Source organism: Phacochoerus africanus, chromosome 4 (genome assembly GCF_016906955.1).
Source record: "Phacochoerus africanus isolate WHEZ1 chromosome 4, ROS_Pafr_v1, whole genome shotgun sequence".
Classification (NCBI taxonomy): domain Eukaryota; kingdom Metazoa; phylum Chordata; class Mammalia; order Artiodactyla; family Suidae; genus Phacochoerus; species Phacochoerus africanus.
The window spans coordinates 101,513,682-101,526,315 of NC_062547.1; the positions used below are offsets into that span (position 1 = coordinate 101,513,682).

The 12,634-nt window shown below is 38.6% G+C and overlaps 1 protein-coding gene and 1 long non-coding RNA gene across 8 annotated transcripts in view; one reads left to right on the forward strand and one right to left on the reverse strand.

Annotated features, from left to right (window-relative positions):
- Window positions 1–12,634, reverse strand: part of MCTP1 (multiple C2 and transmembrane domain containing 1) — a 539,003-nt gene that overhangs the window by 32,466 nt on the left and 493,903 nt on the right. The window lies entirely within an intron of this gene.
- Window positions 3,321–11,374, forward strand: LOC125126175 (uncharacterized). The gene is made up of 3 exons (XR_007134537.1): window positions 3,321–3,582; window positions 8,905–8,978; window positions 10,643–11,374. It is a non-coding gene; the product is annotated as an uncharacterized LOC125126175 (long non-coding RNA).

A 12,634-nucleotide genomic window follows, 5' to 3' on the forward strand; every position in this document is an offset into this window, starting at 1 on the left:
CCATTTCCTTCATTCATTTATTCAGTAACTACTTAACTGAATGCCAACTACATATAAGACACTATTCAAGGCTCTGGGCATACAATGATAAATAAGACAGCACCAAACAAACATAGAAGTGAACAGAACAAAAATCGCAGAAAGTGAAATATGCAATAAAGAAACTCAAAATAGGTGCATGCGCAGGAGAGTGACCCACAATTTGGGGGGTAGGGGGTGCTCTAAGGATGAACTTCATAGTTGAGACCCTAGAAACTTCTCTAGATATTTCCTTTTTTAATGAATTTTATTTTTTCCATTATTGCTGGTTTATAGTGTTCTGGTAATTTTCTGCTGTACAGCAAAGTGACCCAGTCACACATACATATATACATTCTTTTCCTCACATTGCCCTCCATCATGCTCCATCAAAAGTGACTAGATACAGTTCCCAGTGCTCTACAGCATTCTAATATTTCAAACAAACAGCATTTAACACAGAAGAGTGGATACGCTGGTGGTGGAAGCACTTAGAATAAGAGTGTTATAGACATCAGCAGTGCATCCCAGATGGAGGGGATATTAAAGGGGCCTGGATGCCAGACCATGTGGACAATCCAGGGCAGGAGCTGGAGCCACAGACGGGCTGCTTGGCAGTATTTGGGATTAGGAAGGAGAGGCTGTCTCTGTTTGCCCAGGAGTTAAACACCGAAAGACTCAAACCTAGTCACTCCTGAAAAAGGCTCCCCTTCCTGAGGTGGTCAGGGAGGGGAAAACAGAGAGAAAGGAAAGACACACACACAGAGAGAAGGAAATTCCTCTGTTTTTTGGAGTTCCTGTCATGGCTCAGTAGGAATGTACCTGACTAATATCCATGAGGATGCGGGTTTGATCCCTGGCCTCACCCAGTGGGTTAAGGGTTGAGCATTGCCACAAGCCATGGTGTAGGTCGCAGACCCAGCTCGGATCCCGTGTTGCTGTGGCTGTGGTGTAGGCCAGCAGCTGCAGCTCCAATTCAACCCCTAGCCTGGGAACTTCCTGGTTGTGGCCCTAAAAATACCAAAAACAGGAAAAGAAAAGAAATTCTCCTGTTTTTTTACCTTCTTCCCTCCCAGCATCTCCCATTAGTCAAACCCCCTGTGCTGGAGTAAGGGTGGGTAAGGATTAACCTAGAAACGAAGAGAAGGAACTAACCAGAACAGTGAAGGAACTAACCAGGAAAAGCACAGGGTAACAAGTACAGGCAATGCAAAGGCACTAAGGGAGAAACAAACTGAACTTGTTTGAGGAAACAAAGGTCGCCTAAACATGGTAGCCAGGTGAAGGGTAGAGAGGGACAGGAATGTATCAGAGAAGCAGGCAGTGCTACAGAGGGCCTTGTAAACCAAAGTAAGCTGGGGGGCAGTGGAGGGGTGGCTACAGTCTAGGCATGATGGGAAGCCCTTGGAGTGTTTCAGCCATGGAAATAACATGATCTAATTGACATTTTAAAAATAATATTTAGGCATCATGCAGAGGAAAGACAAGCTAGGAGGCTATGTGCGGTAGTCTCCAAGGAGATGAGAGCTTACACCATGGTAAGCATATTCAGGATGTTTTGGAAGTAAAGTGACAGAGACATGTTAATAGATTGGATCTGTGAGGTGAGAAAAAGAAATCAAAGAACTGCCTATATTTTGGTGGAGGGACTGGGTAAATGAGGCTGGTTTTACTGAGCTAGAAAAGAGAAGAACAAGCTTAGGGAGAAAGCTTAGAAGAAGAACTGCCTTTGGGCCTTGAAAAAATATGCCTATGGCACATCCAGGAGGTGATATTGATAGGTGGGTGGCTCTTTGAGTCAGGGCTTGGAGATACAGATCGGAAAGTGGCATTTCGAAGGCCCTTGGAGTTCCGGGACCAGAAGGAGCCATGGGAAAGGCCAGAGCCCTGAGACAAAGCTGAGGTGGTGAGCAGACCAGGAGGTGCCAGCAGAGGAGACTGAAAAAGACAGAAGCAGACGAAAAATGAGGAAGAGGCATTTTAGAAGTCAAAAGAGAGGGTTTCAGGAAGGAGGAAGGGGTCACCTCTCTGAAGCCCATCCCCCGAAGGGAGTCAAGTAGTGCCTGGCAATGGAGTTTATCGACCATTGCAGTTCTGTGGTGGGGAGAGAAGTTGAGAAAGATTGAGCAGAGAATCGTGAGTGCAACGCAAACACACTGTAAACACCTCTCTCAGAATGTTCAGCTGTAAATGGTTGCTAAAAAACAGGAAGCATGCTGGTGAGTATATGCATGGGGTCAAAAAAGGCAGGTTTTTTTTTTTTTTTTTTAAAGATGGGAAAATGCAGCCTTACTCAGATGATGAGCTGCATTTTCACAAGATCCCTGGGTAATCCACACACACACTAGAATACTGTGAGTGGAAAGGGATGGGATAGAGCCCACGTGGAGGGAGAGGTCCAGGGAAGAGAGCAGAGCACAGGAAGCATGAGCTCCTGCTTCTGTTGTCTCAGCGAAGTCAGTAGCTGAGAGTCAGAGGGAGCAGTAGCTGGTGGAGCAGGATAGTGGAGATGGCGGGCAGGTGTGAAACTGTCTTTTCACTGGAAAATACGTTGTCTTTCTCAGGTCTGTTCACAGGCCCTGTCGGGTGATTTATACAAGCTCTGCACCGTCCTCTTTGCTATTGATTTTGCATTTCAGTCTCTTTCACTGCCTTAATAAAATTAAGAATTTTATCAATCTTGCCTAGCCAGTCTTGTATTTAACCCCCTTTGACAAAGCTTAAACGATGTCACAAAGCTTACAATTAAAATGCCTCAATCCCAATTTTGTGTTAATAGCCCCAATGTGCTCCTATAATGAGATAATTAAAAAAAAAAAAATCCTCCTTTTGGATGGAGACTTCCTCCCCAGACCCTGCCCTAGCAGAACTGGCGATCCAGCCTGCACTGGAGCCAAAACCTAGTGTCAAAGAAAAAGAAGATATGGCTCTATTTTTCTTTCTTTCTCACCAATCCCTGCTTTTTATTCCTGGCTCTTTGGATTTCAAAGAAGACTAAAGACAGTTCTTGGCTCAGTAACTGAATAAACCCTCTAGCACTTGGCCAGGTCACAGGTAATTTAGGTGTGCTTCATGATGCTGGTATGCTGGCAGAAAATCGGTCTCTAAAGTATGCGAAGAGCCCCATCAGATTTATATTGTCAATCACAGAGTTATTTGCTGTTCTCAAGAAGGAGAGAAGGATCTTTGTTGACCTTCAGATGCATCTGCATCCAGCTGGTCAGAGTAAAGAAACCAAACCAACCAGACAAACAAACAAAAGGTTACTATTGTTCCACCACAAGCTGTTCCAGTTTTAATAAAGTGTGTTCCACTTGGTCTGGGTTTTGAAATAAACATCCTCAAGCCTATATTCTGGCTGGATCTTTCACCCCTAGTTCTGTGCGTGCCAGAGATGCCAGCATCAAATAAGAATGAGGAACTGTTTTCCATGGAAGCTAAAAGAATTGGTGACAGAGAAGCCCTGCACCCCGGTAGAGACCCGGAGTCAAGTTTCAAAGCCTCACCTGGTAGCAAGAGGAGCCCAGCGGACGTCTCACAAGAGGGTGTCCCTGCCCACTGGGTGTAAGTTACATTTTTCTCATCCTGTGAACCCCACTGCCAACCCCCTGGTCCTGTCTGTTTCAGAAGGGACTTGGAAATAGATATTTGGAGTTCCCACTGAGGCACTGTGTGAAGGTTAAGGATCTGGCATTGTCACAGCTGTGGTCAAGGTTGAAACTGCAGCTTAGATTCAGTGCTTGGCCTGGAAACTTCCATATGCAGTAGATATTCATCACCCTTTGAGAACCTCTGCAATATAATCATTAACACTTTTAGTTCCAGATCACAGTTAATGTTACAACTCTAACCATACACACACACACTAATTGAATGAAAACTTGACTAACAAAAAATCAAGTACCTGTTTTAAAAATATAAGAAGAAAATACCTAATAAGCGAAGACTTGGAAATAATGCTGCTGTGAGAGGGTGTGATTTTTACTTCTAGTGCTGTTCTTGGATTATACATTTCAGGAGGACAAAGAAAACTATTTTAGGTATACTTTCTTGCAGAGCTTAATCAATTGCTACATACTTGGAGTTAAGAGTGTTCTGTGTCTAATATGCTAAATTAATCCTGAATTTGTAAAGTGTTTCGCCTACTCTTGGTTATATAGTTAAGTCCTCAAAAATGTTACTTATTACCATTTAAATATTATTACTGTTATTTCTGATACTATCACCAAGTGCTGGGAGAAAGATTACAATATTGACTTTTCCTACATGGTTTTTGGTTTTTCTGTGATATCAGCTATATACAAACGTTTAAATGCCTTTGTTTATGAATGCGCCCTGATTGTAAGCATGAAAGTTACAACAATCTGCTCTTCCTCAAACACACTGTGTAGAGTTGATAGAAATTATTTTTAACCTTCTGGTTTGTGTGACTTTTTGGCACATCTACCAGTATTATGAATTAGATATTTTATCTGAGCCAAACTGCTGCTATGCAGAAATACAAATAGAAGTACCATTCTCTAGACAGACAGTTAGTAGGGGGAAACAAAGACAACATTATAAAATGACATTTTTTGTCTTTTTTTTTCTTTTTTAGGGCTACACCCATGGCATACGGACGTTCCCAGGCTAGAGGTCAAATTGGAGCTGTAGCAGCCACAGCCACAGCAACACAAGATCCTAGCCACTTCTGTGACCTACACCACAGCTCACGGCAACACCAGATCATTAACCCACTGATTGAGGCCAGGGATCGAACACACATCCTCATGGATGCTAGTCAGAATTGTTACTGCTGGGCCATGATAGGAACTCCTAAATTGACACATTTTTTAAAAAAGCGTGTTGTTATTTACTTAGTCCGAATGCCAAAGTTTTCCTTCTATTTCTACATTCTTGCTTTTCTTTCTGAGGATCATTTAAGCACTTGTCTTTAGTAAATGGGCATTTACTTATTTCCTTTATCACAGCGGGGATAGTGGGCAATATCAACTAAAAGCTAAAAATGTAAAACAGTGATGCCAAGTATCAATGTAAGGTCATTTGCAGAAAAGAAATCTAGTAGCAAACATAAGTTTCATCAGTATGAGGAAGAATTAGTCCTCAGTGACTATATTTAGGAAATATAGTTTAAGAAATCTTTTTACTTTTAATATTGCCTATTGCTATGATTTTTTTCTGACAGGATAAAATATTCATCCATCTAAATGGTTTGTGTATTTTACCTTAGTAACCTATTAGCTTAACTGAGAAATCTGATCAACATTTCAGTCACTTAAAAATTTATCCATATTGTTCAGATATATATTATAAAATTGTTTTTATGTATTAAAGTCTTACTCCTATACTGTTTAAATTTAAAACTTAAATTTGCATAATTACTAATAAAGTAATTTTATCTATTCTAAATAGGACAAATTCGATCATTCTCACATACTTTATTATTAAAATAAGCTCACTGTGTTTAGAGTGTTAAAAATTATTTGGAATGTACACTGGAAAATCATTTTGTGAAATTAGTATTTAAAAAAATTTTTTTTAAATGCAATTGAAGTGAGAGAGCAAGGGGGAACAGATAATTTTTCATTAGAAGCCCTGCTTTATCTTATTTGCAGGAATTATATGAGTGATGAGGAATTTCTCAGGGCTAGAAGGTGGACATCAAAAGGTTTGTGGCTTTAGGCAAACATCCAAAACCCATACTAATATAATAAGTTCTCCAGTGTCCTCAGGCACAGCCATACAATCGATAGAGGATTTCCATCTTCTTTCCTTGGAACAAAATTCTAGAGGTCACAGAGAGGGTGTGTCTATTTTGTATCAGCACTTCGTAGGTGCTAATCATTGTGGTCTTAGGATGGTCACAGCTCCCAGGCAACACTCTCTTACCATATTAATAAAGTGGGATGACCCATATCTTAAAGGATCATTGGTAGGATTAAGCAAAATGTTTGATTAAAAAATTAGTCCCTTCTCTATTTCCAAACCAACTTTAGCTTCTTTGTTCACACCCGCCAGGCACACACACACACAGTGATGGATGTGAGAGAAGCAGAAAGGGGAAGGAGGCATCCTGAGAGCCCTCTACATGCCAGGTCCTAGGCTCAACTCTTCACTGGCATCAGAAACACACTTTGCAAGCAACACGGCAAAGATCATACCATTTGTCTCGTTTTTGCAGATGGAGAAATATACTCTTAGAATGATCAAGGAATATATGAGATGTTGCATAGAGACCAGACCCTAGATCTGTCTGTAATCAAAAAGTAAGGAAAAAACAAAATCAAGTCTAATGTTACAGCGAAGATCTTAGTGTAAATATAACTTTGGTCAAGCAAATAACTCTAATCCTCATTCTGTGATCCTGCCTAAGTGCAGGGTGATACTGTAATTAGCATTCAAATGATCCCCTCATGACCTCCAATACTCACTAAATGTACCAGCTGCCACTTACATATTACTGCAGCCCTTTCCGGAATTTCCATAAGCACTGCTGATCAAAGGCAAGCCCTCCCTAGCACTCATTAAAATAGTTGTTCATTCTTCTTTAGATAGGTGTAGCATGAAAAACAAAAATTTTTTTAGGATGCAGTTTTATAACAGTGTACTTCTTTCCGATCATAAAAACCACACACATGTCAATTGTGTAACACTTGGAAAAGAAAAACAAGCACAGAAGCAAGTAAAAAAAATCTATGGTAAACATTATTTTAGAGAATATTCTTCCAGTCTCCTTTCTATTAATCTTCCTTATGATTATTAAATCATGTGTTTATTAGTGTCAAGCATGTGTCAGAGGCTATAGGTTCAATGAACAAGAGACTTCACCCAAATCCTTGATATTAAACATATAAATTTGCTGCATCTTACAAAGGAGATGCTTAGTGTGCACACTTATGCACACATTTCATGCTTTTAATATCTAAGTGCTGAACATTTCATTGATTCTTCTATTTTATCATTATAAATAATGATACGAAGGACATCATTGGATGTAAGTCTGGCACATCTTTTATGATATCCTCAAGCTAAAAGCCTAGAACTTGAAAAGGAGGATTAAAAGCTATGCATGTTTTTTAAATTAAAAACAACTTTTAAAAAAATTCATAATACATATTCAAATGTATAAAAGAGCCTCTTTCACTCCCTGGCTCCCAGCCAATTCACTTTTCTTTCAATTTCTTATATATTCTTCCAGAGATTATTCTATGCATAGTCAAGTAAATATATATATATATATATATATATATATATATATATAGTCATGAGTGTATGTGTTTTTGTGTATGTATTCTTTCCTTTTTTTCTCTTCTTAAGGCACAAATAGCATATTATAAACATTGCTATGCCTTTTTTTCTTACTTAACTATAGATTATGTCTATATCTATCTACATAGATATCATTGTTTCATAACAGTGCTAAAAATTTTTCTCATTCTTACAGCTGCATAATAGTCCATTTTATTAATGTACAATGATTCTAAAAATCAGTTTTCCCTTAAAGGATATTTAGGTTCTTTACCAACTTTGTGCTATTGCAAAAAAGTAGAAGCAGAAAATATCTTATGTATATGAAGATTTCACACAAGTATATCTGTAGGGTAAACTTCTGGAAGTGGAATTGTCTGGCCACAGGATTTGTGTTTTGTGATGTTGATACCTACTGCCAAACTGCCTTCCAAAAGAGACTGTAGCATTCCCATTCCCACCAGGAAGACACAGAGGTGCCTGATTCCTTGCCAGGCTCCATCAGAGACATGCCTCTTCTCTCCCATGTATTTTCAAGAATATTTAGACACCCAGACTAATTGCTATGATGACTCCATAGTGTCAGTTTTTACACTTTTAATCAATTATTTGTCTATATTACGTTTTATATTAAGTGACAATGATTTTGATTTATAGGATTATTGAGTATATACTCTGTAACAGACAAGTGGATAGTGTTCTGGCTAAAGCAATGGTCAAATCAGGAGAGTATTTTACAGAATGGGAGAGTCTTAAATAATTTCCAAACTATTATATTAAGTAGAATTTTTCTTGTTAAAGGGCAATTTCCACCAAAATGGCTACACTGAAAGAGATTTTGATATTATTTATATGCTATCTCCAAGGTATCTAACTCCATAAGTATGTTTGAATAAATGGTTATATTTTAGTGCACTAGATGAATTTTCAAGCAGTAAAATTCAGAATAGTAGGAGAGGGAGGCAGCACAGCATCTGGTAATGTATCAGGCCACATACCCAAAGAGCCCTGGGTTTGGACTGTAGTTTCGCAACTATTTGTCCCAGCTTATCCCTTGTCCCTAACTTAGCCCATTTAGGCTACAGCTTCTTTATCTATAAAATATGATGAATAATATTTGATTATTGGAAATATTAAGAGACAAAACTTAATTACTCAATAAAATAGCTACCCTTACCCCTACCACACTATACTTACAATGTTGCCATGGAAGCACAGTTTTCAAATCCAAATATTCTATCCCAATGTAAGATATGTTGATACAGATAAACAATATAAAAATAGGTTAACTCTCAGAATTAAATCATAATCTTGTTGAGTTCATCTAGAAAGACTAAAACAAAAGTGCCAGGCCTCTTACACAAACACACACACACACACACACACATACACACACACACGCACACAAGTACAGGCATGAAAATAGTTTAAATGAAAGATTGCAACAAAAAATACATAGCAATTTTGCATGAATTTCTTCTGAGTCATTCTCAGAAGGTAACAGAGGTAAGATCCGATGGGCAAAAATATACTATGCAGTTGTACCTGATAAGCTGAGATCAGGTGGAAAGGACACCACATTACTTTTTAAACTAGTAGAAAAGGTTCATGAATTCATTGAGTGTCTTCTCTCTCCAGCATCATGCCTGGCACTGGAATAGAAAGCTAAGCCCAACAGCTGTGGGCCCTGACTTCCTGATGCTTACAGTCAGGTAAGATATCTAAGGGAGACAGTGCAAATAAGATACACTTTCAGTGATCTTTCTAGTAGCAGCAGAAGCACTGCCAGGTAAGAGTATTACCTAACACATTAATGCAAACAGCTAAGTAGAAGAAATAGGGTCTAACCGAAAATGGTCAGCTCAGATACTAGAATGTTGCACGATTTCCAAATCTCTAAGCACCCAAACAGCTTGATGTCATTTATTACCAAATATACTTGTCACTTCATAAATACTAAGTCAGGATGTTTCCTGAGTGAATACTGAATAGGAAAAATTATGATAAAATGGGGAATCCTATAGGAGTTTTACTCAGATAGCTCTAATTTTCTACACAGGTTCTTCTTTGTTTGAAATAACTAACATGGTGATATTTCAGTCTCTTGTATCTATTAATAAATAGTTACAGAAGTTGTAAAGTCACATTTCACTAATAGAAAATATAATTTGACTTAATTAGAATGTGAATTCTCAAAATGAGCTAAACCCCTTTCATCAGAAGAGAAGCAAACAGCTCATCTAAAGCCATGAATAATGCACGTTCACCACCTAGCGGCACTCTTAGCAAACGGCAGGGACTTTACCCTTGAAACTTTATTCTGCTCATTTAACTCATGGATAACATCGGAAACTTTACAGATAACTCCCATTTGCTAGATAACTAATCTTGTTTTAGCCCCAAGCAATGCAACAGAATAATCTCTCTTTTTATTCCTCCTCAAATCCCACCAGGCTGTCTAGTTTAACACATTCTCACCTCTCCCAGCATTGGGGGTCCTAGCCTCCTGCCTGGATTGTTCAGCTCCTCTCAAACACTGCCATTTATATCATTCCTCTACTTAAGAAATATAGAATAAGTTTTTCTGGCAATAAATCCAGTAGAAGCGCCCGGGCTTCACTGCAAAGGACCGGTTTCTGAACTTGCTCAGCAAGCTGAAATCTAGCAAGAGGTTCAACTGTGACCACTCTGAGCATATGTCAAGCGTCCCAGCCCATTCTGAATTCTGGTCCTGAAGCTCCCTCCTCCTTCCCTTCCATTTGTGGAACTCCTACCCATTTCACAAGACCTAGCTCAAAGCCCATTGCCTGCAAGAAGACTTCCTTAAAGACTGCACTCCATTCATCTCTTCCTGTGATGAATTTTAAGAATAATGACGGTCTATAGCCCAAGATTCACCCTTTGATTTGCTTTTGCTGCCCTCTTATTAGCATCCATTCTATTGGCAAATTAGTAGATGGTTTCTCTGCTTATGCAGGAAACACCTTGCAGGCAGCAATTGTTCTTGTGTGTTTTGAAATTTTCCTCTCCACTAGACCCCGCTCAGTGAAGAACACAAAACTCAATAAAAACTGGAGGGTTATGTCCACCAATCCTTAATAGCATTTTGTTATTCTGAACTTTGAGTCTACAGGTGACTTCTGCGTGCGGCGTCTGATCACCCTGTTACCTTCTGCTAGTTAAAACACATGTGATCTTCTCAACAGCAACAGAGGCATCATGTCAATAAATCTGCATATTCATTTAGGAGGAGAACTGGCGTGATGTTGATTAGTAATTTAGGCCAAGAGAATAGTTCTTCTTGGAGTACCTGAGCATTTAGGGTTAACATTGGCACGAATTTGCCTCATCTATTCATTTCATTTTGTATTTGCAGGTCAGTTGTAAGTGATTTATGAAAACCTTTCAAAGGTCGCTATCCATCCTTAAAATACATCAATCTTCTGCAGCAACTCTCTGCTTTGAAGAAAGAAACTTTCTGTTCCACAAACACGTTAGACAAGAATGTGGTTGATCAACAGGGCATAGGATTCTTGAAATCAACATTTATTCCCATGGCATCACCTGAGGCAGCCGGCACACTTCTGGTTCCGATTAAAACTACTGCAACAACAATGGATGGATCTACAGGAATCCTTTGTTCTTAAATTAATTTAAATAAATCCTGGAATAACAAACGGTACTGAACTTTCTCACATGTGCCCTCGATGGCATGACATTCTAATAGGAATATGTGTTGGTCTTAATAAAAATGGATGATCCAGGGACAGATACCCAGCCCACTGGCATCTCAAACCTCCATTTTAACCCTGTAGTTTTAAGTAGACAACATGATCCTAATGTTCTGTCATTTGGAATAAGGTTTCAGACAGTTTTAAATACATTTTTATAAGGCTCAAATCTCTTCATTACATGAAGCGCTACAGCAATTACTTGCCAGACACAATATTTTCTTAAATCATACACATAGTGAAAATATATATATACATTACAAAAATAAAATTCATGTTGACTTATCATTCCTAAAATAACTTTCTCTACTCATATCCATTTATCTCTAGACAAACAGTCATTGCAAATATGATTTGCCAAGGATTTGAATCTATGTATCTACAGGCTGCATATTCTGACAATAAAAAAGTAGAAAAATCGACTTACATGCCTTCAGTTATCTTTTTGAATTTGATTTTTTAGATATAAATAACCAAACTCTCTCAGTGTAAGCCTGACATGGATAATGAATATGTTTCAGACAGCAACAGGAAAACATACTACTGCTGCAATTAAATGCAAATGTTTTGAGTGCATGCAGTATTAAAGTCAAGTCTAAGCCACTTGAATGAGAAAATTCAGAAGTTAAGTGACTCAAAAAGAAATAACTTAAACCTGCTGAGTCAGGTTTTCCCAGTCAACTAGCTGCCCTTTGGGAGTTGATCTGGTGTGGCTGCAAGTGGTAGAAAACCTGTCTGTTGGATTTCATAATTTTTATAAGAATGGAGACATTATTCTTGATGCCTTAGCCATTTTTATGCAAAGTACGTAGGGCCCTACCTCTGTTTATCTAGTCAGTCAGCCCATATTTCCTGAGTACCCACTGTGTGCAGAGTGTTGGTGTATTAGGCATTTGAAAGTACACTTGACTTTTGTACCGTTGGCAAGCTGAACAGTCCCTACATGAAAATGCCTTTAAATGCTTGAGAATCCTGAGCCCACTAATTCTTGGGGGAGTGATTATCAGGTCGATAGGATTACTCAAAGAAGACTTCCTAATGAAGGTGAGGACCTAGGATACGGAACCACGTACAAGTTATTGTATGAAGATGAGACAATGTGATGGATTAAAGCCACAATACTACCTCAAGAAGAGTTGAGGTTACAAGAAACTGGTGGAGAGCTGCCAAGAGCCTCAATGACCAAGGGCTCCTGTTCAACTGTCTTGGTACCATCTTTTTTCTCCTTGAAGTATGAAATATTCACTATTCATCTTCAGTCTATGCATAACAGGACAGGACCCTTAGAAGCAAATTAATTAGAGTCTTATTTGTAATTCTGTTATCAAAACTTACAATTTCAGGTCTTTCATAAAAAAGACTTGGCTTTGGACCTATACTCTCGCCAGTGGACCTTGTAAATCAAAATCTTCAATTAAAAAAAGACTTAATGATCCCTTACAATAGAAGTGCAAGACAGAACCCTGGTTTATGCATTTCTAATTGTATGTTGAAGAAAAGACTAAGAGACACTTTGCTTTCAAATATTCAAATGTTTGTATCTGCTTTTAGTAAAAAGTGATTTCTCTTCTTGTACTAATAATTATGGTGTTAAGTTCAAGATAAGAGACTGAGATGAAAACAATGCTGATAAAAGG